Source organism: Phacochoerus africanus, chromosome 1, assembly GCF_016906955.1.
Source record: "Phacochoerus africanus isolate WHEZ1 chromosome 1, ROS_Pafr_v1, whole genome shotgun sequence".
In the NCBI taxonomy this organism is placed as follows: domain Eukaryota; kingdom Metazoa; phylum Chordata; class Mammalia; order Artiodactyla; family Suidae; genus Phacochoerus; species Phacochoerus africanus.
This window is the reverse complement of record NC_062544.1, coordinates 211655808-211661781: the sequence shown is the minus strand read 5'-3', so window position 1 is coordinate 211661781 and position 5974 is coordinate 211655808. Positions and strand designations below refer to the sequence as shown.

Here is a 5974-nt window from a genome sequence, read left to right as displayed (position 1 = left end):
ACCCTTCCCAACAATGCCCTTCTCTGCCTTCAGTCGTGCACAGAGCTTCCAGAAGAATCCTTTGACAATAAGTTAGATCCTGTCTCTTCCTTCCCGTCTCACCGCATCAGCCACATTCATCCCAAAGAATCCTGCGTGGTCTCTCCTTCCATTACCTACTACTCTCTCCCCCTCACTCACTCTCTCCTGCCTCAGGACCTTTGCACTTACTGTTTTGTTTTTTGTTTTTTGTTTTTTTCTGGAAACTCTTTCCCTCCAAGATCTTTACTCAAATGTCACTTTAGTAAGGCCTTCTCTGATCACCCTTTGTAAAATCCAATCCCACTTCCACTCCCTATCACGCCTCCCCTGTTTTCTCCATTGCACTTCGCATTCTTTAATTCAGTGACATACCAATTCAGTGGTGGGGGTGGGGAACCTGTGCTGGGTCCAGGTAATAAGGAAGCGCATCATCTGTAGGAAATTTAAAAATAACCATGACGTGTACTAAGTCTGTCTGTTTTTTATTAGCCCTGTGCATTGACAATTCTAAACAGTGTTATACGATACCCTTCCCCACTGGGATGGACAGCTTCCACTAACTCTCCACAATTTAACACATTCTGTATTTCCCTTGTTTATGTGCTTATTGTTCTTTCCCTCCTTTAGAATGTAAGCCCCTTGGGAGCAGGATGTCGTGTCTGTTCACTGCTGTGTCCCTCATGTTTGCTGGGTGGTAAGTGCCCAGTGAGCTTCAGTGGAATGGATGAATGAAGCAGACAGTGCTATGAGTGTCCACAACTGGTGGGTTATCAGGAGGGTTTCCTGGAGGAGTCTTTGTCTAGGTGGTCGAGGCAGAAGGAATAGAAGACGCAAAAGCTAGGAGCATCTTCATTCTCAGGGTCACTGGCCAAGGGTAGGGGTCAGAATTCAGGAGTGTCATTCAGCAGCAGTCCTTCCTTTATAATGCTGGTGTTCGGTCAATGAATGTGTTTAATGCTAATTGGTTGAGGGTCCCTGCTGACATCTTGCAGAGGGCAGGCTGTCTCTTTCCATCAGAATGGCTATTCTCCACTCTTGCTGAAGAACTCCAGGCCTGGGTGGTGGGCCCCCTCTCGCACACTCCATCAGAACTTTCTCTTATCCCTGGGGTATGTGTTGGAGTTGGGACACCCCTCACGAGGCTGTGGTGACTGTCTCAGAGAGTGACCGATGACAGCAGGGAGCCGTTCCCAGCACCAGCCCCTCTGGGAAGTAGTCCCTGCCTTCTCTTCCCGCTCTGGGCAGAGCTAGGACCGTCTTTCTTTTGACTCCGTGTTCATTTCTTTATTTGAATACTTCTAACATGTTACTGTCTTTATGTGCTTCCACACCTTGATCTTCTACGGAAGGTTATTGCCACAACAGAAATAATTCTGACTCATTTCAATTCCTGGTCCCTCGCACAGAACCTGGCACACTGGAGGAAATCAATGTTTGCTGAATGCATAAATAATAAAGCAGCTGTTGTTTAAAGTACTATACCAACATCAACTGAATATAATGGTTATATGATGATGCTTTTGAATGAATCATAATAAGGAGAGTGACTAGTCCATGGTGATTATATATATATTATACCTTTTTTTTTCCTGTAAAGGTGATGTGTCACATAGTTCTGTTCTTATAAGTTCCACAAGCTCAATATCATCTATAATTGTTCAAACATTATCAATGCACTGTTAAATATGTTATATAGCTTCCGGAGTTCCCATCGTGGAGCAGTGGAAACAAGTCCCACCAGGAACCATGAGGTTGCGGGTTTGATCCCTGGCCTTCCTCAGTGGCTTAAGGATCCAGCATTGCCATGAGCTGTGGTGTAGGTCACAGACGCAGCTCAGATCTGGCGTTGCTGTGGCTCTGGTATAGGCCGGTGGCTACAGTTCTGATTCAACCCCTAGCCTGGGAACCTCCATATGCCAAGGGTGCGGCCCTAAAAAAAAAAAGACCCCCCCCCCAAAAAAAGTTATAGCTTCCAAAAAGGGTGAATTAGACCAAAGATCAATTTAAAAGGAAAAAAAAAAAGAGATATTAACTTAGAACACTGGTTTTCTAGATGTATGAATCTGAGATGTGGAGACCTGCCAGCCCGTAGGCCAGCACATTGATGCATCCAGAATTGGTAGATGGGCTCCACCCCACTGGAGAGAAATCTTCTAGGCTTCAAAAATCAGTCTGATGAAATAAGATTTTAACTAGTTCAGAATCAGAGGTCAAAAACAGTCCACTTCAGGAGTTCCTGTTGTGGCTCAGCAGTAACAAACCCGTCTATTATCCCTGAGGACTCGGGTTAGATCCCTGGCCTCATTCAGTGGGTTAAGGATCCGGAATTGCTGTGAGCTGTAGTGTAGGTCCCAGATGTGGTTCGGATCTGGCATTGCTGTGGTTGTGGTGTGGGCCGGCAGCTACAGCTCTGATTTGACCCCTAGCCTGGGAATATCCACATGGCCCTGAAAAAGCAAAAACAAAACAAAACAGAACAAAAAAACAGTTCAGTTAATATTTAAGTATCAAGATAGGAGGTTGCACGAAATAATTTGGAAACTTCCATCAAATTAAAATTTGCATTTAGCAGATTCCTCCCCAGACTTTTTAAAATGACCACGCATGAATATGTACATATTCCCCCCCTCCTCAAAGCAATTCCCCAGCTACCCACAAATACCACTCACCCTGAGGTCTTGTTCTAGATCAAACAGGTCTTCTTGCAAGAGGACTCTTAGGATTCTGCTCTAGCCAGAGCAAGGTCTCTGGCCCTTGGCTAATTTCACCACCTCTGGTTGACTGAGCAGGGCTGGGAATCTCATTAGGGAAGCCTTCCACCTCCTTCCCAGGCCAGCCCGAGTCGGGGCAGGAGTGTGTCATCCACCCTGGGCCTTCAGCGCCCCGCTTGAGGCCAGCTCACCAAGAGTGTTTTAAGAGCGGTCCAACAGTCCAGTGCCAACCATCCACCATCCCAGATGGGAAGAGCTTGTGTGCTGAGCCTTCCTCAGGATGCTGCCACAAGCTTCCTGATGCATCCAGGGCAGTGTCCCTTTGTGCAGGACAGACTGGCTGCCAGTCATCTGGTCTGGGAGTCTTGGGGACAAGGTTCTCTCTCTGAAGTGAAGTGATCTTGTCTGAGAGGACGCAAGTAGAGATGCTGCATGAACCTGGGGTCTAGGACTGGGTACACAACCCTTTCTCACCCACGGCCCACGTGTGCTCCTACACAAGCGCCTAAACACCTCAACATCTTTGGGCAGGTTTTTTTTTGTTTTTTTTTGTTTTTTTTTAAATTTTTAAAAATTTTTTATTTATGTATTTATTTTTGGTCTTTCTGCTATTTCTTGGGCTGTTCCCACGGCATATGGAGGTTCCCAGGCGAGGGGTCCAATCGGAGCTGTAGCCACCAGCCTATGCCAGAGCCACAGCAACGCTGGATCCGAGCTGCATCTGCAACCTACACCACAGCTCACGGCAACGCTGGATCCTTAACCCGCTGAGCAAGGGCAGGGACCGAACCCGCAACCTCATGGTTCCTAGTCGGATTCGTTAACCACTGCGCCACGACGGGAACTCCTTTGGGCAGTTTTAAAGTCTGTTTTAGGAGTTCCCTTCATGGCTCAGCGGTTAACAAACCCCAAAAAAAGACTGCGGTCCATGAAGATGTGGGTAAGATCCCTGACCTTGCTCAGTGGGTTAAGGATCTGGTGTTTCCATGAGCTGTGGTGTGGGTCGTAGACACGGCTTGGATCCCACGTTGCTGTGGCTGTGGTGTAGGCTGGCTATTGTAGCTCCCATTCGACCCCTAGCCTGGGAACCTCTATATGCTGCGAGTGCAGCCCTAAAAAGCAAAAAAACCCCGTCTGTTTTAGTCTCAACTAGGCGTTTCATTAACTGGGTATCTAAATTCCCAGACTGTTCCGTGGGTTCCTGTTTCTTTTTAATAATTGAAAAAATGTTCACCATTAGCTCATGATCACTGTAGGAAAAATAGGGAGGAAATGTAAATAAAAGGAAAATATAAAAATAACAAAAGACATATATATGTGTGTGTGTATGTGTATATATATATATATATATTTATGCATCAGAGCAGGCAGTACATCTAGACCAATTATTAGGCAGGTCTGCTAGAAATCAGTCCAGCAAGAAAAAGATGGTGTGTTCCAGTAACGCCTATCTAATGCTTTTCCTGTGTCCTTTGGGGACCTTAAGGCAACAGCTGGTGTTCCTTGAATGATGGGCATCACTGGTGCTCAGTATGCACAGCGAGGAGGAGCAGGAGTGTACACCTGTCTGAAGGGACAAGGTGACCCCTCTTCTACATTTTCCCTCATTGCTTCCTGGGGTGGTGCTGATCAGGCTGTGGGCTGGGATCTGGGTGAGGTTTTCTGATCCCCAGCTCCGGGTGCTGTTTGCTCCTCTGCTCATCACCCAGGTGAGAAGGAATGGCCTTCTGTTGGGATGGTGGACAGGATGCATAGCTCTCCCCAGCTGCCTGTGGGCTAGCGCTTCCCACCTGTTCTGCCCGGGCTGGTGGTCCGATGTTGTCACCAGCCCTCTGGGTAGGCACCAATAGAAGCAGCCTTCTACCAGGGCAGCACTGAAAAACTGGAGTGGTTCTTTGGTCCTTTGGGAATTTCCCCTGTGTGGCTGTGCTGTTATTCTAATGGTGAATGTTCTTTCACCCATGTCCTGCGGGGTGCTAGCCAGATCCCCTGCAAGAAAGGAGAGTGGCAATGATTCATTCTGGAATTGCCCTTCCTGCCACCCATGAAGATCTGTCTATTCTCATTACCTCTGGCTTCCCACAAAATGGTCCATTTGGCTTGTCTGCCGGCCGTACGCATCACAGCGTCTTGGAATGCCTCTGGGCCATTCTCCAAAGACTCTGGATTTGACTCTGAGGGAGCGCCTGCCTAAAGGGCTTGTCACAGGCTCCGGAGGTCCCTCTGAAGAAGGGCTTGGTGGGGGAGAGGGGGAGCAGCAGGATAGGAGGCTGCAGCAAGCATTCTTTCAGGGGAAGGAGCCTGCAGTTTGTTACCGCACCCCCCCCACCCCTCCCGCCCCAACACTTCAGAGGCACTTTTCAAAGCAGCTGCCCTTAGGTGCTGTTGGTTCCACGCTCTAATGACACTATAATCAGGATTTCATCACCACCTACTAGAGAGAGAATTGCAGACATTACTACTCACCCTCAAAACGGCCTCTCTCCATTTTTGCGTAACAAGAGGCCGAGAGAATATGTCTGAGGTCACACTAATGTCTACTTTGCGTCAAAGTCTTGGCCCTGGGATGCCCCACTCCCGGTTGTGGTCTGCCCAGGCTGTTTAGCCTGGCCGATGGCAGAGAAGAGCGGTCAGGCAAGAGTTAGGGCCCGGATCTTTTAAACGTGGCCCCTTCAAGGGGGTTTAGGCCAATTCCTTCCCTCTCCCTCAAGCCGGGAGAGCTTCCCCACTGGGAAAAGGACGCTGGGGTGGGCGCATTTCCCGGGGCAGGAGGCTCCAGCGAGCCCGGAGCTCGGCTGGGTGTGGGGGCCGGGTAGGGGAGGAGCGAGCGGGAGGGCTGGGGAGTGGGGCGGGGCCGCGGGTGGCCGCGGCGGGGCGGACGCGGGGCGGGCCGGCTGGTGTGGCAGAGGAGCCGGTAATGAAGCCGGGCGCCTGGGCCCCCTTTGTTCCCGGGAAACCCTTTAAAGAGCCCCTTCCTCAGTCCCCGTGCGGGCCGGTGGCGACGAAGGCCGGCGGCGCCGAGGGCCGAGCGGAACGCCCCTTTTAGAGAGGCCTTTCCAGCCGCCTTGCCGGGCTGGAGCCTCCGCACGCAGCGAGGGCCGCGGCTCCGCACGCAAGGCGCGCGCTGCCCAGAGGGGCCCGGAGGCCAACATTAAAACGACAAAGACGAAAACTGCTCTCCGACGCAGGAAGGCGCAAATGCCTCTGGGTCCTGGGCAGCTGGCCGAATAGGCTTCCCAGTC

The 5974-nt window shown here is 50.3% G+C and overlaps 1 long non-coding RNA gene across 1 annotated transcript; it reads right to left on the bottom strand.

Moving 5' to 3' along the window:
* Window positions 1-487: 487 nt before the first annotated feature.
* LOC125113044 (uncharacterized) lies at window positions 488-5523 on the bottom strand. Its single transcript, XR_007131315.1, has 3 exons — window positions 5199-5523; window positions 2691-3137; window positions 488-1438 (listed from the first exon to the last, which is right to left on the bottom strand). It is a non-coding gene; the product is annotated as an uncharacterized LOC125113044 (long non-coding RNA).
* Window positions 5524-5974: the final 451 nt, after the last annotated feature.